We start from the raw sequence: 23,044 nt of genomic DNA, 5'->3' as shown, positions 1-23,044 counted from the left end.
GCCCCTGGCCCCGCCGCCTCCCCCGGCACCCCATCCATTGCCCCTGGCCCCGCCGCCTCCCCCGGCACCCCATCCATTGCCCCATTGCCCCTGGCCCCGCCGCCTCCCCCGGCACCCCATCCATTGCCCCATTGCCCCTGACCCCGCCGCCTCCCCCGGCACCCCATGCATTGCCCCTGGCCCCGCCGCCTCCCCCGGCACCCCATGCATTGCTCCTGGCCCCGCCGCCTCCCCCGGCACCCCATCCATTGCCCCATTGCCCCTGGCCCCGCCGCCTCCCCCGGCACCCCATCCATTGCCCCAGGCCCCGCTGCCTCCCCCGGCACCCCATCTATTGCTCCTGGCCCCGCCGCCTCCCCTGGCACCCCATCCATTGCCCCATTGCCCCTGGCCCCGCTGCCTCCCCCGGCACCCCATCTATTGCTCCTGGCCCCGCTGCCTCCCCCGGCACCCCATCCATTGCTCCTGGCCCCGCCGCCTCCCCCGGCACCCCATCCATTGTCCCTGGCCCCGCTGCCTCCCCTGGCACCCCATCCATTGCTCCTGGCCCCGCCGCCTCCCCTGGCACCCCATCCATTGTCCCATTGCCCCTGGCCCCGCCGCCTCCCCCAGCACCCCATCCATTGCCCCTGGCCCCGCTGCCTCCCCTGGCACCCCATCCATTGCTCCTGGCCCCGCCGCCTCCCCTGGCACCCCATCCATTGTCCCATTGCCCCTGGCCCCGCCGCCTCCCCCGGCACCCCATCCATTGCCCCTGGCTCTCACTGCCTTCCCACCCACCTCCCCATCCAGGGTTAATTTGTCCCCCAGCTTGCTGGGGCTGAGTAAGTCAGCGGTGGAAAGTGATATGTGTATGTTTGTTAAGATCACTTTTCACTGCTCCCAGCTCGTTAGCAGACTGACTGGCTAGCAAGTCTAGAAATAAATAAATAAATAAATAAATAAATAAAAATGCAACCAAAAAAGCAAAACAAACAAACAAACAACAACAACAAAAGACAAGAACAGGCAAAGCACCTTATTTGTGTTTCTATTCTGTTTAGGTCCAGTTGTGAGAACCACTGTAAGTGACCCAAGGCACAAGTGGAAAACCCTCACAGAAGCCCAGACATATTTTGCCAGGAAATAATGGAACAAGACCCTGGGGAAGGTGAGTTCGGTTTTCAGTGTACAGCTCATCATCTCTATGTGGCTTCTAAATTTGGTCAAACCTACCCACAACAGCCCTGCTGCACTCCACCCCATCTCTGCAACACTGAACAAATCAATGAGTTTGCACAGGTGTCACCTTATCTGGCCTTTTCTCTAATCATTATTCATTAGTGTCTGAAAAGCCCTTTGAAATCCACCAAAGGTGCCAGGGAAGTGCAAAGTATTTTTATTATCATTTAGTCCTCTGTGAGAACACAGAACAACATTAAGAATTGGCCACTGGGAGTTGAAGTCCCACGGACGGGAGCTAAACGCCAGCCAGACCTCCCAAAGCTGGAAGTCTTCTGGAATCTGGCTCTAATCACTTCTGATCATCTTATTGTTGAAATAAATGCCCAATCCTTTATTAATCCCCTTGGACTCTTGGCTTCAGTGTTATCCTGCAGCAGTGAGTTCCACAGGTTGTGTATTACTTTATCTGGCTGACCTCCTTGTCCTTGTCTTAGACAGGAGGATACATAGAAGCACTCGACTGACTGTGACGGGACTAGCCAATATTTTAGATACCTCAATCATATCCCCGCTAATCCATCTCCTCCCCAAACTAAGCAGCCCCTGGTCTTTCAGCCTCTCTCATATGGAAGCCTCTGATAATTTTCATTGCCCTGCTCTGGGCTAGCAGTGGAGCGCAGTGCAGTGAACCTGCTGTTTCCTGACGGCGTTGAGGATCAGTCCCTTGTGCCTGTCCCCCAAGTATCCAGGGACCACGTTGTGTCTGTCCCATGCTACAGGTGAGGCAGCACATGCTGCACTCTCCAGGATGCCAGCAGGCCTGCTGTCTATAAGATTGATCCCCGCTCGAGTCCTTCAGCCTTTGGGCCATATGGACACACAGGCTCTGCTGTGCACCCATCCCCAGCCCAACTGCTCCTCAGGGTGCCACGCTGAACTCCTCTGTCACCGTAAAAGTGACCTATGATCAGATTCCGACCCGGGAAAAAAGCCCTGCTCCTGGTAACATGGCAGGGAGACGATGGAGCAGAAGCAAAGTGATTTATAAAGGACATGTCAGCGGTTTGCAGCACTTTGCAGCCAAAGACGTCTCAAGAGTGCCCTCTACTGGGCAGAAGTGGGTTGTGCACACACCCCTGCGTGGGTGGATGGTGATTCAGTTTACATACATACAATTTACATCAGGAGATGTGTAATTAAGGCTTTTCCCAACCAGTTTGATGGCTGGACTGACCTACACAGAGTAATTAAAAAGCTGCGTGTTGCAGGCTGTTCAATCAAGGAGAATAAGTCGGAGTGATGCTGAGAATAAGCTAGGGGCCCAGGAGTCGGAGGGCTGGGAAAGGGGGCTGCATCCGATGGAAACAGAGGACACCCCTGACTTGAGGGTACTGAGCACTTGGAAGGCAGCCCGAAGGGGAGCGCTAGTCCAGGGATGAGCACCTGGAAGGCAGAAGGACCTGGGAAAGAAGGCCCATGGGTTTGGGGAGGGAACCAAGAGTGAGTGATGTCAGGGGACGTTAGGCAAAGAGGTGGAGGGACCCAGCGGCAAGGACTGGGGCAGGGAAATTATGGTGGTTTGATAGGGATTGAGGGAAGGTTTCTTTCTAATGTGCCACCGACCCAGCCAGTGAGAAGTCTGTTCACCAGTCTAGTTGCTGAACTGGCTCCCACCTCCATCCCAGCAATAACCAGACCGGGGTTTAGCAGCACTGGCTGTGGGCTGTATTCACCCCACATGACACGTTTGCCGTGGTTCCAGGGTTTCCATTAGCCTTTCAGTTTTGGAGCCCTAGGTTCAAGTCTTGCTTGGGACCCAAATGCAGCTAACTTGGATGCTCTCAGTCTCACCCCTAGTGAACATCTGCCCACATCAGAGAGGTGTCTCCTCCCTTCACCTCCCCGTGGTGTCTCAGGAGGTGCACAGGACTGGGCAGCAGGAGATTCTGCAGCTCAGGACGGCAGGGCACTGGCAGAGCTGGGAGGAGCCCAGGTCTGGAATATCAGGTGTGCTGCAAGCCCGGAGTGAAATGCATCAGCAAAGCTGGGTCTGGGGCTCTGCCCGGGCTATGGCTGCCTGGAGCCAGCACTTTCAGTCTTTGCTTTCATGAGCTTGACATTCATTCCGAAGCAGCAGAAGTCTCAAGTGTTCGCAAGGCTGCTGGATATTCTCCCCGTTCAGTTGAACAAACCCCAGGATGAAGGTAGAGCTCTCAGACCTCCCACAGGGAGCCGGCCAAATCCTTTGAGATCCACTCATCACTAAGGGTGCACGTAGCTTCAGCAAAGAGCCAGCAGTTGGCTGCAGGAGCTAGATACGAACTGGGGTTATGAGGCAGTTGGTCTGTAGTGCATCATTAGACCTAACACAGGGGTTGGCAACCTTTCAGAAGTGGTGTGCCGAGTCTTCATCTATTCACTCTGATTTAAGGTTTCGCGTGCCAGTCATACATTTGAACGTTTTTAGAAGGTCTCTTTCTATAAGTCTATAATATATAACTAAACTATTGCTGTATATAAAGTAAATAACGTTTTTAAAGTGTTTAAGAAGCTTCATTTAAAATTAAATGAAAATGCAGAGCCCCCCGGACCGGTGGCCAGGACCCGGGCAGTGTGAGTGCCACTGAAAATCAGCTCGCGTGCCACCTTCGGGTTGCCTACCCCTGACTTAACAGAATGGTCACACTGCGCAGGTGTCTGGGCTTGGAAATCTCTAGAGGTCCGAGGGCTGGCAGCTCCTTGGGGTGCTAAAAATTACTAGCAAAGCCTGAGAGAGAAAATGAGCCCCAGGTGGGCTCCCTGAACCAGGAAGAGGCCGGAGAGAGGAGCATTGAATTGCAGGGTGCAGCAGACTCGCTTCACCGCACTTCAGCCCCCCTCAAGAAGCCTTGCTTCAGCCGTTCAAAGCGAACCCAGCTGCTTAGGAGAGGCTGTGAGAAAAGAAGTTGGGGGAAGACAGGTTGGCCAGCTGGGGGTGGGGAAGAGCTGATGGATCAGGAAGCAGGCAGATGCAGGCCTGTCCTGTAAAAGTCTGCCCCAGTAGAACTAAAAACCAAACTCATCACACATGTGCAAAGCCCTGACGTAGATATGTAAGTGTGACTGACACTAGTTTAAGTGCCTGTATTAGGAGCGTGCACCACTGTGGCTAGGCGGAGTTAAGTGGGGCAGGTTTCTAACGCAGACAAGGCCATAGCAAATCCTTGCTCTTTATATCTAGCAAGAAGACAAATTCGAGACATATAGCGTGGGCCTAGCCCTGCTCTCACTGGAATCCCCCCTCTTCCAACACAGCCTTTCTCTAACAAGCATCCTGAGGGAGCAACACCTCCCTGCGTCCCCTTGAGTGGCTGCCTCACCCCCCGGCGGGAAGAGTCTGTTAGCAAAATCATAGTAACCATAGCAGGCTTTGGGCCCGGCTGCTGCCTCAGTTTCCCCTCGCATCCCTCCCTCCAGGCTAACAGTCCTTTATAAGGACTTCCCACACAGCAGGTCCCTCTCCCAGGCCTCTGCTTGAGAGATCTGGAGAGTTCTCACCCAGCCTCTTCCCAGCAGGCTCCAGGCCCAAATACCAGCTGTCTGAACTGATGTCCCAGGCCCTTTGCCCGGGAGTTAGGGAGAGACCCTTCCAGTCACATGCTTCTCCCTGTCACATGATCCCCAGCTGTCCTTCCCCTTACCTGTGGAGGTGGGCCAAGCCTGGCACAGGTGAGTCCCAGCCCTCACCCTCTTAAAGGGCCAGCTCACCCTGGGACAGTAACATCTGAGACCCAGAGGCCCCCCTACCCTGAGTCCAGATATGCTCTTAATCTTTTTTTTTTTTTTTAATCAAGGGAAAAGCACTGCTTTGCCGGTGGGGCGGGGAGGGAGGGAGAGAGCGAGACAAACCGATTTCAACCCTCCTGAAGCAGGAAGGCAGACACTGATATTTTTAATCTCTTTTTAATTAAGGCTAAAGCCCCGTCTTACGCAAGAGACGGATTTTGTTTTGCCTGAAAGCTCGTCTGAGGAAAAATGAGAGGGTGGGAGGGGAGCGGGCTATGTTTACTAGCTGTCATATTGTTTGCTGTTGGGCTTACGCGGAACCAGGGAGGGAGCGGTCTCTGGGCTTGGGGAAGGTGAGTCGTTAACGTTAGAGCGCCTTTCACTCACTGCCTGTCCATTGGTGAGGGCCCTACAGCAAGTACCTGCTATTCCAGGCAGAAGGAGCGCACACTAAGGAAAGGCATCTAGGAGATATAAAGTGGGATGGCGTCAACCCAGTGACTCGAGCTACGGAGGTGGCATGGGACCCTTGCTGGATTGGTTTATGTGGCTAGGGTGTCCTTATGGAGAGAGGTGGCTAACAGCATGAAAAGGATCAGCTAACGTTTTCTGGGACCAATGGCTCTCTCCGAGCTGGCTGCATGGGCCAGCAGAGGGGAGGATGGTCTAGTGGATAGGACTGTAGCCTGGGACCTCGGAGATCTGAATACAGTTCTCAGCACTGCCACTGACTAACCAGTTCCCCAGTTGTACAATGGGGATAGCACTTCCCTGCCTTGCAGGGGGGTGGGGTGGCTAAAACCCCTCAGTTCAGAGCCAGTTCTTCACCAGGTTCATTTGCTTGTATATTATCTCCTCACAGCACCTACTCTGTGCCTGCCTGTGTCTTTGGAAGGTGAACCCTTATTGGCCGGGATCATCTCTTTTCCGAGTCTGTACAGCACCCAGCACCATGATGGGCTATAAATATTCACCACTACTAACAATAGTGAGACGTATGCTCAGATACTACTGTGCTATATAAATAGACAGACAGTGGGTGAAATCCACAACAAAGTCTACATGCAGTAAGCCAAAGGAAACCTATGCAGAGGGGGTGGGGGCGGAGCATCTGCCCCACAAGAGAGGGTTAAATGGACCAGAAAATAAATCTTCAGGCAGGCGCACACTGAGGGGCTATTAAATCAGCAGCAGCGAAAGCAGCTCTTTTGCCGTCATAAATATTAAAGACATTTTTGGAAAACTTTTCTCCAAGGACCAGGGAAAGCTCTTCGATTAGCCGTGTCCAGAGAGAGAGGGACCTTTCCTGCTAAGTAGCTGAAAACCCTGCAGTTACACTCTGTATTTCAGGTAATTGGTGAGCCGGTATTTACTGCTGCCCTTACCTAAACACACAGGCTGAGCTCGTCAACGGAACAGTTGTGGTTACGGGTCTGGGATGGCTTTGGCAACACAACTTTTAGAGCATTTTCCTAAATACTCACAGCACCCTCAGACTTGCATCTCAAGAAGTGAGGTTCTTACCCACAAAAGCTTATGCTCCCAATACTTCTGTTAGTCTTAAAGGTGCCACAGGACCCTCTGTTGCTTTTTACAGTTTCAGACTAACACGGCTACCCCTCTGATACTTGACAGCACCCTCAGTAAGAAAAGCCACACCCCGTGTTATTTTTATTCCGGTATCTATGAGGGGTTTTCTGGGCGGTCATGTATGTGTTTGGAGTGTGCTGGTGCACGTCGTCATGTATGTACAGCACTTGGCACCCTGGGCCCTGAGCCCTGCTTGTGGCCTGCCGCCCCACCAAAGAAGATCACATGTGTGCTGATATGTGTTTGCATGTTTGTGTACATGCTCATTCATTTGTACCTGGTGTGCCCGTTTGGGACTTCGTTGAAGTGTGTCTGCGCATGTGGTTTTGCACGTCGTTGTGTGTGGGAGTTTGCCCTCATATTCCGGGGGATGGTGCCTGCTCAGAGACATGTTTGCTTTTTTGGGTTTACTCCCTGCAAGGAGCAGCTGCTGCTGCTGGTCACCAGATTGTTGGGGATGGTTGAATTCTCAGCCCAGCGATGGCTCCTTCAAGGCCAAACCCTGGCACTTACTAACTACTCCTTTCATCTACAATGGCATCACTGCACAGCAGGGCCGCCCAGAGGATTCAGGGGGCCTGGCGCAAAGCAATTTCTGGGGCCCCTTCCATAAATAAAAGTTGCAATACTATAGAATACTATAGTCTCGTGGGGGCCCCTGTGGGGCCCAGGCCCTGGGGCAAATTGCTCCACTTGTCCCCCCTCCCAACCCCCCCCGGGCAGCCCTGCTGCACAGGTTAGCTAGGTCATGCCCATGTCTTTCTAGCAGCACAAAACGGTTCCCCTCACCCTACTCCTTGCAGTAAATGACCTAGTAGGGATTAAAAAAAAGCAGGGCCGCCCAGAGGGGAGGAGCAAGGGGGGCAATTTGCAACTTTTTTTATGGAAGGGGCCCCCGAAATTGCTTTGCCCCAGCCCCCCTGAATCCTCTGGGCGGCCCTGAAAAAAAGAGCTCAAACCCAAGCCTTTCCACAGCACGCACCAAACACCTCACTTCCTGAGTCACAATAAACACAGCAAAGCAGGACTCATACAGGAAGACCATACAGCCCCCTGGTATCCGTGGGAAGAGCTGCTAAGGTCTCTCTACCCACATCATGGCATTTTCTGTTACTCAGGGTTTATCTCAAAAGTGAGATACTGGAGCGTGGTGGGTGGAGGTAACCGCAGATAGCACAGTTATCAGGAGAGAGAAATCTTTGCTGCCTCAGCGGATTGCCTATAGGTGTGTGAGTGAGAACATGGGCGGTTTTGTCTCCGACCTGGGTGCCTGCAGACACAGTCGTAATCGTGGAAGCTGGGAGAATTGCCAAAAGCAGTAAGGCCCAATTCTGCTCCTGCCGAAGTCAACAGGCATTTTGGCACCAACATCAGAACCTGCCCCCACCAGCAAGGCAGAGCAAAGCACTTGTACTAGGAGCTGGAGAAGCTACCCCCAGCGGGACGGTCGAAAGATATCAGTGTGACTGTCTGAGAAAACAACTAACCATGCGATCTGTTAGTCTCCCAGGGAGATGGCGGAAGTCCCACCAGTGGAGACATTTCCCTGTAGACCAGACAATGCACTAGAAGATACTCACTGGGGCCAGGGCTGAACTGGTGGAGGTGGGCTAGATGTTCCAATGGGTCTTCAGTGTCTATGGTTCGCTGAACGTGGGAGCAGCTTCTCCCAGGGTTTGCAAAAGGGAGGTGGAAATTCCGCCGGGAGCGGCTCCCGATGGGCATCAAGGAGTGAGTGCGTGCTCCGGATCCATCGCGATTTCACCCAGGCTTTTCAGACGAGAAAGGCCTGAAGCAGCGGCTGTCCCTCTTTAATTACTCGCCCTCCTTCCCCCTTGAGCTGAGAGAAGCTGCATTAAAGGCGGGTCTTGCTGAGCATCAGCCTCTGAGGTGCTGACCTGCAGCTCAAGCTATTTACTGCTCGGGCTGTGGCATTGGGTTGACTGGCTCTGGGCACACACTTCCTGTCCCTGCCCCTGCCCCAGAGCTGCAAAACACCCCGGAAACACAAATGGTCACAGCCAGTGTCCGAGAGGGCTGCACAGCAGACAGATGGATGCCACCGCGGGATCAGACTAGAGATGGAAGATCTATTGGGCACCAGGCCCAGCCCTGCCCAGGGAGGGTCGGTCCTGCCAGCTACAGAACATTCTCCAGTGCGATGTCCAGTCCCACTTTAAACTACTCGAAGCAATGGGGTTTCCACCCCTCCCTGGCTGAGACTGTCCCATGGCCTTTTCGAGCTCAGCTGGTTGCACATGTTCTTCTGGCTTCCGCCTAAATTGGTTTCATCCCATAGCTTCTATGTAGGACCCCAATCCTGTGAACTGCTCCTGGGGAAGCCAGTGGGTGGTTAGGAGCCCAGCCCCTTGCAAGATTGGAACTAATACCCTTTGGGATCACGCTAAACAACTCCTGGGTTCATTCACTCCTGATGGCATTATTTCTAGAGTAACAACCTCCCTGAGCCCCACCCTACCACCTCTCTGCCCAAGATCCCCCTGTAACTTGAAGGACCGGGTTCCAATTCTAGTTACACCCATGTAAACTCAGAGCCCCTCCAGCATTGGCGAAGTTACCCTGGATTGACAGTGGTGTCCAGGAGACCAGAATCTGGTGCCCAGCACCAAACCCTGAGCCAATGGTTTTTGAGATTCAAATGCCCCTACCCGCTGCGCTGCCTTGGCAAGTGTGCTGGGTTCTTCTAGCCCAGCCGCTCACACCAGCCACTAGCCTGAAGCAGCAGCCACGGAAGCTTCCCTTTCAGTGATGTGACCTGGTTTCACTTCTGCTTTTCCCAGGCTGATCTTAAAGGGACCCATGCAAAGAGGGACCTGTGCACCAAGCACATCCACCCTTTCAATAGCTGTCTGCCCAGCTGTAAAAGGGCAGTCAGGGGCTAGCCATCACACACAGGCCGGCTGCAGGGCCCACTGGCAAGGATACTGCGCAGGACCTGGCTGCGTGGATGTACCAGGGTACTCTCTGGGCCGTCGATGCTCCTTCTCGGGTCACATGATGCCCACACTAAGACCCAGCCTGAGCCTTTGGGTTTAGTGGATGTGCCCCGATGGATATAAAAAACGAGGCTCCAGCCGTGTCACGGGCTGTGTGGGAGATGCCCAGCTATGAGCTGTCGGAGGGGCTTTAATGCACAGCTTAGTGTGCTACCAGTAGCACAGGGGGTCTGTCACTAGCTCACTATTACTCTCTGCCCGCCTGTATCCGCAGCACCCTGCAAGGCGATGGTGATGTCTCTCTTTCATTTAGGGACCCTTCTCTACTCCCGTCTTTATCTGGCCAAAATCTAAGAATGGTCCCAAGGCACAAGGTGGGATCCAGCTCCCACCTCTCCAAGTGGAGAGGACAGCCTGGAGCAGAAGCTTTGCTCGGAGGTGGAGTGGCAGCATGTGTAGACATACCCAAGCTGGTTTTGATCTAGCTAACTGAAGAACCTGTAATAATGAAGACACCAGCACGGACTTCAGGTCCTATTACCCAGGGTCCCATGGCTTGTACAGGCCATGCTGAAGCCCACACTGCTGCGGCTTCACTGCTGTTGTATCTGAGTAGCTGGATTAACGCTAGCGTGGGTGTGTCTACACATGCTGCAGTCATGCCTCTGGACTGCAGTGTGGATGTCCCCTTAGCGAGAGGCCAGTTGCATAGCCCGGTTCTGGATCTCAGTTCAGATTCAAAATCCTCATGGAGTTTCTGGGCTAGAATTAGATTGAGATGCGACTGTACTTTAAATCTTCCCTCCTACTGGGCTTACAGCCAGAGAGGCAGGCCCCAAACATCCCCAAAGAATGGGGAAGTCTGACTCCAGATCCAAGCTGTGGGACCTGGGGGTCCAGCTTTATAACTGGCCTGATCTAGAAAACCATATGGGAACCCCTCAAACTCTGGGAAGGTTTAGATCCGGCTCTGACTCCGCATCTAGGCTTTGTGGCTCGGCACTATTTGTACATTAAACATTTGCTGGGTTGAGGACTAGCTGTTTCAGGGGCAGAGGACATGCTGGGTTACGTTGCATGGGGGCAGGTATGAGGCTGGCTGCAGGGAGCTGGATCACATGGTACGGCCGTGCTGTTCCCCGGGAGCTTGACAAAACACCTTGTTTACCTGCATTGGCTCCAAAGACAGGATAAATCACCCATATGTTCAGTGTGGCATGGGGCGGCTTTTCCCCGCTTCTTCCTGGGAGATAGTTTTCAAGCCACATTCCCCAGAGCTTCTGCCCGAGGGAACTGGCACAAACCAGCTGTGCAGGGAGCCCTCCTGGGACCGCGAGGCAGCCGCTTTCCAGGGCTCAGCCCTCGGGCTCTGCATTAGCGCTGACAGCATTCCCTGGCACTGGGCTAGTCCCTTGGCCAAGCAGCCGTAAAAGCTAATGGGTGATGCAATATTCAGCACTCGCCCACTGAGACAGCGGAGTGCATTAGAGCGCTCGCTGCTGCTTTGCAAACAAGCTTCCCCAGCTGTCCATTCAGAGATAGTGGGGAGAGAGGCCTCCCCAACTCAGGTCCTGCGTCTTGGTGACCATCTCTGACCCAAGAAGGGCTGGACGAGTGCTCCATCTGAGCCCATGAGCACTGCTCCAACTGCTGGCCAGAAGGGGTCGCTGTTGAGAGCCGTTCACTGCCAAGGGTTGCCAGCACCGTCCCCCTGAGAGGTACGCGTCTCCCAGCCCTAGCAGCTGAGTTTCCTGCCTCTCTGGGGCTCCCGAGAGATGCTTCCTCCCGCTGGCCTGGGGTTCATTGCTGCTGTGGCCGTCTCTGAGGAGCTGTCTGAACAAACCCTCATCCCCCCGTTCCATGTGGGAACTGGGAGCCGGCAAGAGGAACCCCCGGCAGACTCGGCCACCGGGTGGGCAAAGTGTGGGCGTCGGCTCCCCTCCCCTCGGTTTTGTCACAAAGCTCATCAGTCGAGGGGCGCAGCGCGGGGGTGCCACAGGCCCTGGGTTCAAACTCTGGACGAGGCACATTGCCCCTTCACAAAGAGCCCCCGTTTGTACAGACGCCCAGCTGGAGCAGGGACTGCACAGGGGGTTCGAGGAGGATCCGCAGGAAATCGACCAGGTGGGCAGATGCCCTGGCAGTGAGATCACTGAACAATGTTCCAGGGGAAGGGGTGGAAGCCCCATCCATGAATCACCTGGCAACATTAGGTTTCAGAGTAGCAGCCGTGTTAGTCTGTATCCGCAAAAAGCACAGGAGTACTTGTGGCACCTTAGAGACTAACAAATTGCCTTTCCTGTAGGGAACAGTCCCACCCCAGCTGCAGTGTGGAGCTGGCCGGGGCTGATCTCACTGGCCCTTTCCATCCCCCAGGGAGCAGTGAGTCACCACCTTTTCTTGGAAGCCAGGGGGAGAGGCCGTCTGCAGCCACCAGCTGAGCTCCTCCTCCTGGGTGGGTTTGTCTGCAAAAGCAGAAGTGTGTGGGCATCAGCCTTGCCCACCACAGCCGCGGGAGCTCCACATCCCCTTTCCCATTAAACCCACAGTCCTGTTGGCTGGCAAAGGGGGGCTCCGAGCCAGCCTGTGCATCAGTCCCTGGCCTCTCAGCCTGGCTGCCAGTTCCCCGGGACATGCGACAAGCACTGCGGGCTCTTGCCAGCTGTGGTTTTAGCAAGTCATAATCATAAATCACTAATGGCCTCCAGCTTTCCTTCAGCCTCCAACGCCCCCGGGTTATTGCAGCCATAAAACTCACCGTTGTGCCAGCTATACGAACACCAGGCATCTGCTGCTGGAGCGAGGGCCCATGCCTCTGCCCATAGTCACAGCTGGCCAATTCCTGCAGCACCAACCCAGAGTGGCCAAAAAATCACGAGGCAGCCCTCCCCCTCCGCCCCCCGAAATCACGAGATTACTTTAAAATCTCATAATTTTTAAGCCAATCTGATGAGGGCCTGGGGGGAAGGGAACTGGGCTTTGAACATCCCCAGGTCACATTTTCAAGCCAGGAAGGTGAAAATTGTTATTTATTATTTGTGTTACGGTAGCTCCAAGGAGCCCTAGTAATGGCCCGGGTGCCCATTGTGCCAGGCGCTGCACAAACACAGACAAAAAGACACTCCCTTGCCCCCAGAAAGCTCAAACTTACTATTTTTTCTAAATTGAAAGTTGAGACCCTTCCCTAATCACAGGACTCTTAGCAAAAACACCAAATAGCAGGAGACTCGCGATCAAACCCCAAGAGCTGGCAGCATTGCCCTCCTACGCTATTCAGGTTTGGTATCTTTCCCTCCCATGTAGTCTTGCCTGTGTTGGACATACCACTGCCCGGGTGGCCTGAATACAGGGCTGGGTGCTAGGAAATTCTGGGTTCTAATACCCACGTGGCCACCGACTCCCCATGCACGTAGTGAAAGTCTCTGCCTTAGCTTCCCCTGCCTCTAAAAGGAGAGCAACACTCACCCCCTTCACAGGGTGCCCTCCCTCCCACTGGGAAAATGCTGAGTACAATAATCATTGCTCACCACAGAAAGAGGCAGATACAGCTCTGGAGGGAAGTGACTCTGTGGGCAGCTCTGGGTGAACCCCCTTGCTGCTCAGTTTGCAGCTAGGAGTGGCCTGGCTCTCTGTGAAGGAGGCAGGCGTGGGGCTATTGGGGATACAATTTTGCTGGGCAGGAAACTGAGGCCTGGGGAAACTACACATCAGATCCACGCAGAGATTCTTTGCGTGGGATGGTTGTAACTGACCCTTAATTATGGAGACCATGTTTGCCAGCATGTAGCTGTACCCAGCATTCCATTTTCTTGGGGGGAAGGAGACTAGCAGTGTTTTCTTGTTCTTCATAAGGCCTGTTATCTCTACAGAACTGCCCTGCCCCCTCTGGACGATGACATGAGCGGATTGTTATTATTGATGTTTCAGTAGCACCTGGAAGCTCCGGCTGAGATTGGCGTCTCATTGTGCTAGGTGCTGTACTAGAACTTAGTAAGAGACAGGCCCTGCCTCGAAGAACTCACAATCTAAATAGGCTAGAGTAGGAGCATTATACAGATGGGAAACTGAGGCACGGGTTGACTTGGCTGAGTCGGTAGCAGAGCTGGAAAGAACCCACATCTCCTGCCTCTCAGTTCAGTGCCTTAAGCACAAGACCGCGCCTCCTCTCTGAAGGGAGAGATGGAAAAGAGGGAGGATCGGCTCCTGTGTCATGGGAGTTCTGCCTTGGAGAAGAGGCAACGTTGTGGAACCTGAGAGGGGCAAGAGATGCTCAGCATGGCTACAAATTGTACATTGCTACCAACAGCCCTCTCCAGCTTAAAGGGGATGTCCCCAGAACATTCCCAGTTGTGGATTCTGAGCCATAGTGGCTCCCAGGTAAATGACACCCTGCTAAATATTTTGAGGTTGCTGGAGATTTTTCTAGCCCAGTGGAAAAAACCCTTGAGGAACCAGGAACGTTACATTGCACTCTGACTCTGCCCAACACAGCAAGTGGTGAGCGTGCTGCAGGCCACACAGACATGCAAGGGCTGAAGTGCATTCTTACCTTTCAGGCAGGATAACTTAAGTCCCATGTTTTCATCCTTTTAGCGTGGAGTGGCTCATAAATTAAACGCACAGCGCTCCGGATCTGCTCCTCTGCTTCACGACTGCTGCAAAGAGACGAACATTTCAGAAAGCGCCCAGACAGGAAGCAGCAGTGGTAGGTTTCTCTTGTTTTGCATTTGAAAGGTTCTCTAAGGTGGCTCTGTCTAGCTGTGTGTATATATACACACATGTACAGTGTCGAACTGGGAAACAACAGGAAGCAGTGGTGTTCATGACAGAAAAACCACTAACTGATGTCATGGCACCTGATGACTCAATGTTTGTTGTTTAGTTTAAAGAAGAACATTTAAACTTGGGGAAACTTTCAAACATAGGCTATTTGAGTGTGAATCAATTTGCACATATGCTTTTGTATCACCAGTGAATCATGGTTAGTGAGAACTTCGCCACTCCCCTCTTCCTGTTATGTGATCCGGCAGAGTCCAGCACTGTATTACGGGGTCACAATTGCTTCTGGAGAAACAGATGATGAGACCATAATCAGAGGAATCTGACACACAGGAAATAAAGGCGGGCCCACAGCTACAAAGTTTGGGTCTGGGGTTTTAGTTCAGACTCTTCTCCAAGAGGAAGACTTTGCACCCACGGAGTTCACAGTCTAAAGAACCACATTCTGCCCTAGGTTATGGGTGCATACCTCCCACTGACTGATTGCAACACAAGCCTCTCATTTGGAGCTCAACTGGGCAGACCCTTGTGCCCAAAGAATCAGAGAAATTTAGGACTGGAAGGGACCTAAAGAAGTCACCAAGTCCTGCCCTCTGTTCTGAGGCGGGACCAAGTAAACCTAGACCATTCCTGACAGGAGTTTGTCTAACCTGTTCTTTAAAACTTCCAGTGACGGGGATTCCACACCCTCCCTTGGAAGCCTGTTCCAGTGCTTAACTACCCTTAGAGTTAGGTTTTTCCTGATATCTCACCTAAATCTCCCGTGCTGCAAATTAATCCAATTACTTCTTGTCCTACACTCAGTGAACATGGAGAACAATGGATCAACACCCTCTTTATAAAACCTTTTACATATTTTAAGACTGCTATCAGATCTCCTCCCCGCCTTCTCTTTTCTAGACTAAACATACACCGGTCTTGCAACCTTTCCCCATAGCTCATGTTTTCTAAATCTCTTATTCTTGTCACTCTCCTCTGGACTCTCTCCAATTTGTCCACCTCTTTCATAAAGTGCAGTGCCCAAAACTGGACACAGGACTCCAGCTGAGGCCTCCCCAATGCTGAGTAGAGCTGAACAATTATCTCTGGGATCTTACATACGACACTCCTGTTCGTACACCCCAGAATGACGTGGAGCCCCATTAATTTCAATGGGGCTCTACATAGAGTGCATGGATCTGCTTGCCCAGTGCTCAGTGCAGGATTGGGGCCATAGACAGGTGCAATGCAAAGAATTAAGGTGTGAGTGTGAGAGCGGGTAGTACTGGGAGTCAGGGGGACCAGCACGGGCACCATGAGCAAAGCATGACTTTTAAGGAGGGAGGTAAAGGAAGTGGCTTGGAGGCGTCACTTGTGGCCAATGAGGTGGAGGTAGTTTAGAGCGTAGGGGGTAGCATGGAAGAGGTATATAGCATAGGGTGGGAGAAGGAGAGAGACTGCAGTTGGAAGAATAGCTCCTGGCCTGATTCTGATCTCAGCGGCACGAGGTTTACACCAGCTCAAGTTCACTGACTTCAACTGAGCTACTCCTGATTTACAGGATTGGAATCAGGCTGTTTTGGTGTCTGGCAGCAGAAGAGGTTGGGCTGGGAGGAAAATACTTGCCAAAAAACAGATATCTTTACTAGCAGCACAGGGAACTCAGGACACACTGCTCATTTCTCTGTGCATAAACATTCTCTATTCCAGCTGTACTCCTGTGGGAACTCCCTCTTGCTACCACCTAGTTTAATATCCACTCCCTCCCCCACCGTGGGATGACATCCAGTCTTTGCAGTGCATTGACTCAGTGACCTAGCAGCAACTTTCCATCTCTGTTGGCTATGATCATATATATCAAAGGAGCCTGATTCTGATCTCAGGAAATCAGGAGTAGCTCTGCTGAAATCCTTGTCAGTAGCCATGTTAACTTTGCATTTAATCATTAACTTCTGCTCAGCACCTCAGGGCTGCCATTCGGTAACAACAGGTAGTAAAATATTAATTTCACTTTACGTGCAGCCCGATTTTCTGGCCTTAGAAGTGGCGGCTGTGTGCCCTGCCTCAGAGAAGCCAAGTGGCACTCTGGCTAGCCCATGGCACAACTTAGAAGGCACCTGTAGAGTGTACCCTGCACCAGGCAATGCTAATGGAACAAATGGAAAAGCTGGTATGATGGATGGCTCTCGTGTTTCATGCTGAGACACCATTGATTTCCCTTCTTTAATACTTTACCAAAACCCACGTGCTTCACTGCTCAGACAAGCACGAGACAAAACGATACCCACAAACCTGCTTTGCTATCGCTGCTAGTGACACAGCTACGGTGCTGCACCCGTGCTGCTGTAGCACCATGGTTCCATCCATCAATGTAGTTCATCCACCTCTCCGAGGGGTGGTATCCAGGTCCATGGAAGAATTCCTAGCTGTGTCTTCACTGAGGCTTCGATCAACCTAACTACAATGCTCAGGGCAAAACATTTTCACAGCCCCGAGGGATGTAGCTAGGTGGTTACACTTAATTTAAGTGTAGACCAGGCCTTAGTGAAGCAAGGCCTACGCTCAACGTGAGGGCATTTCTCCGATGGTAACTTTTGAATGCCGCATCCAATCAATTTCAAAATGTCCAGGAATGTTCCAGGCATCAGTGGGCAGAATTCTGTTGATTTGGGGGAAAATCATAAAGCCAGAAGTGGGGAGCAGGGAACGCACCGAGCCCTATGGCATCTGGTTAGCACACCCATCAGCTGGAATTGTCTATAGATCAAAGACCTCTTTGATGGGAGTTATTAACACCCTCCAGTGTGGCAACATCCCCATCTGGGCTTTGCCCATCCTCCCAATGGCACTTGAAATGGGGACCCCTGGACATCTCTGAGACAGACAGAAAAGAAACAACTTAAATTACAAAGTGTGTGCGTCGGGCAGGGCACACATGGGGGGATTCAAGCTTGGCCAACAGAAGCAATGAAGTGTGTGACCCTCTAGACATAGGTAGGTTAAAACAGGAGCAGGGGGAATGGGAGACACACGGAGCCCCTGCCATGTGGTGGAGTGAGGACTGGGGGGCGGGGGAAACACAGAGCCCTTGGCAGTGGGGAAAAGGGGCACCCAGAATCCCAGGAATGAGGAAGGCAGTAGGAGGATTGCAGGGAATTCCTGAAACACAGGAGGATGTGAGAGCGAGAAAGCTGCTGGGGGCGGGGAGGGGGGGGGAGCGGGGGGAGTTGTTAAAGAAGACAAGAAGCCCTTGGTGTGTGCAATGCGTTCAGCCTACAGAAACTATGAAATGTGTGACCCTTCAGTAACATCTTGCTAAACAAGGCTGGATTTTTTTTCTTGCCAGGAGACGGATGTTCTTGCTAAGATATGGCACTGGCCCCTTCTAAACAGCTTGTCTGTGTATTTATCGACATTATGTGATGGGATGATGCATTAACAGTACAAGTCTCATGTTTTTCTATAATGCCTTTCATCACAAGAGCTGTCAAAGCACTTAAACAGAAATTGTTCAACACTGAAATGCAGCCAGCTCTGGGGGGAATATGGCAGCTGTTTCCCAATGTAAAGTAGCACCACACAACGAATTAGGACAGAAGGTGGCAAGAAATGCTAGGAAGTGTATTGCTTTATGCCAACACAAGGTTGAAATACACTCCATTTTGTATTTGCGAGGCGTATTCCCAACTGCATATTATTGAAATATTTATTTGCTGCTCTCTTTGATTTTGTCTACACTCGAAAAGTTTTGCTGGCATAGCTACACCTGCAAACCCTCCCAGTGGAGACGCAGTTTACACAGGCATAAAAGTGCTTCTGTTGGCACCGCTCATACCTGTTCCCCAAGGGACATAAGCTATGCTGGGAAAAGCCCCCATATGCTGGTATAAGTGTGTCTACACTAGAGCTTGTACTGGCATAGCTATATCAGTAAAAAGCAATCATACTCCTAACCAAAACAGCTGTGTCGGTGTCAGTTTTAAGTGGAGACCAAGTCTTAGGGATCATAGGATAAGATTGGAAGTGACGGGGCAAAAGCCTCAGCTGTTGTAAACGGAAGTAACCTCAGTAGCGTTATTCCCGTTTACACCATCTTGTCTTCCATCTCCCTCCAGCTGCTGGGACAGACTGTGCATCGCTTGTTCCCTCTAACCTTTCAAAGCCAGAGATCCCGCCAACCCAAGCCACATGTTGTCCTAGTCTGGTTAGGATTCACGTCACTGATAAAGCAGTTTGTGGCTTGCTAATTGGGAGAGAGCTGTCTGGCAACAAGACCTGTGCTAGACTGGAGGCTGGATACGGCGAGATTGGAAAGTACTGAGTCAGTTGTGATTCTGCCCTGGCACGTCCAGTGAAACGTTTCCTCCCTCAGCAGAGGAAGCGTGTCGTTCGTTTTGGGTTACCCAAACGCCAGATACTTACACTGCGTATGTGTATCACTGGATTTCTGCTCCTCTGCAACAGAGACACCCCCATCCAGCACTCTGCCTGCCCTTGACTCTCTTTTAAAAACACATCAATCAACCTCTCTGTTACCTCCAGAACTTAAATTCAGCCACAGCTGTCCAGAGCAGAGCTCCGGGAAATATTTTCAAACCCACAGGGTAGGAGCCCTGAGCCCCAGCGCCCCCCACCCCACGGGGCTGAAGCCCCGAGCTCTGGTGCCCCACTGCTGAAGCCCGGAGCCCCGAATGGGGGAGGGTATGGGACGAGGGGCAGCTCTGGGAAATACTCTATGAGAATTTAAGCCCTGGTTACCCCAGATCAAATCAAACAGCCCAGCAAAAGATGTAATGCAATCCCCCAGGATGGGCTACCTCTGCCCATCACCTATCTCCTCACTGGCAATTGGGGAGAGGCCGGCTGTGAAAGTTAACTCAGGCTAAGCAGCTAAAGGTACTTATTTATACAGCCCCCATCCCCAGAGCACCTCCGGATCAGGGCTGGAGGCAGGCCAGGGCTGTTGTCCACAATTTACACCTGGGGAACTGGGATATGGAGAGACTAAAGGACTTAGCCCTGGTCTACACTCCACACTTATGTCATCACTTAGGGGTGTGGACCGACCGAACGCCCAGTGTAGACAGCGCTAGGTTGGCGGGAGGGCTTCTCCCCTCGCTGTGGCTACCACCTTTCGGGGAGGTGGATTCACTACACGTCGGTAGCGTCTTTCCTAATCTACTGATCCAAGTGGGACCCCAGCTCAGGCTCCTTTGCTGACTGCAACTGTGGCAGCATATGATCATCTTCAGAAGGTAGAGAGCCAAGCGCGCCCGCCAGGGCTCCTGGCTTCAGCCCTGCTCCTCCTGAAGCCCCGAGCCCCGGCACCCTGCCACGGGGCAGAAGCCCTGAGCTCCCCCCTCCCCAGTCCGGCAGGTGGAGAATGGGAGGGGCGTGGGGGGCTTGGCGAGCTGCACTTTAACCGTAAAAGAGCCACATGTGGCTTGTGAGCTGCAGTTTGGCCACCCCTGCTCTGTACACTTCCGACTTACACTGGGATAGTCACATCGGGGACATGGCTGTGAACAAACCCCGCCCCCAGCTGACATCGCTATGCCAACAACCCCCCTCCCCCAGTGTAGACGCAGTTACGTGGGCAAAAGAGTTCTTCCCAGGATGAGTCCCTCCCCCTGGCAAAATACTGCTTCTGTCCGTGCACGCTGCATCTAGACAAGGGGGCTATGGTGACGTCGGCTCCCAAGTATAGACACGGCCTTAGGTAGATAGGTCCTCAGGCCCTTTGAAATCAATGGAGCTACGCGCTCAGTGCGACACTACTCAGGGTGAATACGTGTATCAGAATCTGTGGCTGCGCATTTCCCGTGTAGCCAAAATGCCCCTTCCCACTAGCGTTTGCAGTGCTGTAGCCGAGTCAGTCCCAGGGTATTAGAGAGACCCGGCGGGTGAGGTAATAGCTTTACTCCGTGTGGCTTGGAAGCTCGTCTCTTTCACCAACAGAAGCGGATCCAATCAAAGATCTGACCTCACCCACCTTAACAGGAATGTGACTAAATATCAGAATATTGCGGGAATTCCTGTTTCACAGGCAGAGGGGCCTGTGCCTGGTGTGGCGAGACAATCTCGCAGTTACCTTGAGCTGCCCCACTCCATCTGTTACCCTGTGCTTAGATTGGAAGCTCTTTGGGGCAGTGAGCATCTATTGCAGGGGTTCTCAAACTGGGGGTGGGGACCCCTCAGGGGGTCGTGAGGTTATGACATGGGGGGTCGCCAGCTGTCAGCCTCCACCCCAAACCCCGCTTTGCCTCCAGCATTGATAATGGGGTTAAATATATTAAAAAATGTTTTTATGTCATAAGGGGAGGGTCGCACTCAGAGGCTTGCTATGTGAAAGGGGTCACCAGGACACAAGTTTGAGAACTACTGATCTGTGTCTGTACAGCGCCTAGCACAATGGGGTCCGATCGAGCCCCCTTGCAGAACAATGCTGCTGTAGCCAGGGCGGAACAGACGTGCAGAAGACAGGTGGATGTTGCTCTTCCTGCATCAAGGTTTTTACAAGCCCCAGCAGGAAGGGGCTTGGAGGGTTTGGATTTTGTGGTAAAGCTCCTGTCTGGGGGCAGCCCCAGCCTGGAATGCGTTTACATTGCAAACGAGCTCAGCCCCTGAAACCTTTACACGTTTATTGCCCTGGTCCGGTGGAGAGAGACAAATGGACCCCAAACAACGTGGCGGTGACAGGCCCCCGGGGGCTCCGGAGCAGCAAGGGAATCGCGTTCCCAGGCGCAGCCAATGGCAAGTTCCTCTACCCGCTACCGCCACCGCCACCCAGCCTGCGCCCAGCGCAGCGTTGAAAATACCGCCTGCCCAGCCCCTTGCGCGGAAAGGACAGGCTGGACGCCCGGGCTCTGACCCAGACGGGGCTGCGCTCTAGAACAGACAGACTCCAACTCCGGGGCCGTGACAGCGTCTCCCATCAGAGGGGCCAAGCTGGGAGCCAGCTCTGCCTTGATTTCCGGGGTGTGAGCGCTGCACCCCCGCCCCCCTGCCCTGCCCGGAGGAGCCAGAGACCGGAGTGGGGATTTCGGGAAGGATCTGGCCGGAAAAAGTTCCCAGGACGCCCGGGGAGGGCAGCCCGGGGGCTGGGGAAGGAGAAACTTACCGGCGCTCTGGTCTCTTTCCCGCCGCTCAGCCGCCGCAGCCCGGACCCGCTCCTGCACCACGCGAGCCTGAGGAAGGCAGCAGCCGGGCGAGCCGGGGGGGGGGGGGGGGGCGATTTGCATATCCCTGCCTGGTGCCACCTTCCTGAGTCACCTCGCCAGCGGCAGGAGCGGCGGGGAGGGTCCCTCTGCTCCCCCCTTCCCCCCTGGGCTCTGCTCCCTCACTGGGGCTGCCTCTTCCCTTAGCTCCGCGGGGGCGGCATGGAAGCGGCTGGTGGCTTTCCCGGGGGGTGTCTCGGCCACACGCCCACAGCAAACTGGGGGGCGGGGGAGGCGCCCTGGCAGATCGGGCAGGGAGGAGAGGGGGCCGGGTAAGGTTGTGTTCAGCCCCTCTCCCACCTCCAGCCCTCATCCCGCTCTCTGCAGGGCAAGAGCCCTTGGGCGGCACATATTTCCCCCGCTGAGCAAACGCCTCTTCTCAATCCCCTGAAACCAGTCAAGTGCTGCTGGAAACTGCCAAGGACTCCTTAGACCCGCCAGACTGGGTCAGACCAAAGGTCCATCTAGCCCCATGTCCTGTCTTCTGACAGTGGCCAATGCCAGAGGGAATGAACAGGTGATCACCAAGTGATCCACCCCATCGCCCATTCCCAGCGTCTGGCAAACAGTTAAAGTGTCTCCCTCCCTTTAAGGCCAACCTGTTTTATACTTCTTGTAGGCAGGGTAAGGAGAGTTCAGTTCTTTCTGTAGGCCTCGCTCAGCAATACACCTGTGCAAGCACCACTGTTTCCCCTCTCCGGTGAAATTAGGGTGACCAGATGTCCCTATTTTATAGGGACAGTCCCGATATTGGGGGCTTATTTTTATATGGGCTCCTATTGCCCCCCACCCCCGTCCCGATTTTACACACTTGCTATCTGGTCACCCTAGGTGAAATTGAGGGTAGAAGTTAGCCTTGCGACTGGAACTAAGCTCATCACTTTGCTGATGCAATGGGCAAGCAGAGATTCCATCCAGTTCATTGCGCCAGAACGGTGGGGGCACCGGAGCCGTTAAAAGCCGCAAAAACTGATTTTTTTTTGGCAGGGGGAAGGGGGTTGCCAACACTTTGGTGAAAGTTCCAGATCTGTGGAGAAAGAAGGGGCAAGTTTTCGAAAGGTCGCTTTTCCAACCACATTTCAAGTATTGTTGGGGTTGTGGGTTGGGTGAAACATCATTGCAGCTGGAACCACCACCCATCATTTAAGATAGCTGTAAGGAATCCTGGAGCTCCTTTATGAAACAAGAGCATTCTTCACCCCCGTGAAGCAAGCACATGCCCCTGCCCAAAACAAAGGGACATGTGAGACCACTGAGGAATGTGAACTATGTAAGAGAGGGGTGTGGCTAGGTATTGTTTTGGTGGTAATAGTAGTGGGGGAGGGGGGGGAGATGATGTGAATAAGCAGGAAAGAGAAGCAGAGAGACTACTGAGAAGGCAGCAAGGAAACTCCAGCCACATTTGGAAGAAGCACTGCTGAGCAAGACCCTAAGAAAAGTCTAGAGCGAGAGCTTTTGGGCTCAGTGCTGACTGATAGAGGCTTAGAATTAGGGTGGGGGAACACTGGGCAGACAAACAAAAAATGCCATTGAGTTAAGTGTAGGAGCTCACTTTGCTCAGCCCACTGGGTTCTGACGAAGCCCGAGCCAAGA

At 53.2% G+C, this 23,044-nt stretch overlaps 1 long non-coding RNA gene across 1 annotated transcript in view; it reads right to left on the bottom strand.

The window, feature by feature from the left end:
- Positions 1-22,161, bottom strand: part of LOC135975641 (uncharacterized) — a 29,219-nt gene extending 7,058 nt beyond the window's left edge. Inside the window, exons 1-2 of the long non-coding RNA XR_010592617.1 lie at positions 21,355-22,161; positions 14,026-14,131 (exon numbers count right to left, since the gene is read on the bottom strand). This is a non-coding gene — a long non-coding RNA (uncharacterized LOC135975641). The remainder of the gene's footprint in view (positions 1-14,025; positions 14,132-21,354) is intronic.
- Positions 22,162-23,044: the final 883 nt, after the last annotated feature.

Source organism: Chrysemys picta, chromosome 14 (genome assembly GCF_011386835.1).
Source record: "Chrysemys picta bellii isolate R12L10 chromosome 14, ASM1138683v2, whole genome shotgun sequence".
NCBI lineage: Eukaryota > Metazoa > Chordata > Testudines > Emydidae > Chrysemys > Chrysemys picta.
Note: the sequence above shows the minus strand (reverse complement) of the source record. Positions and strands in the feature narration are given on the sequence as shown.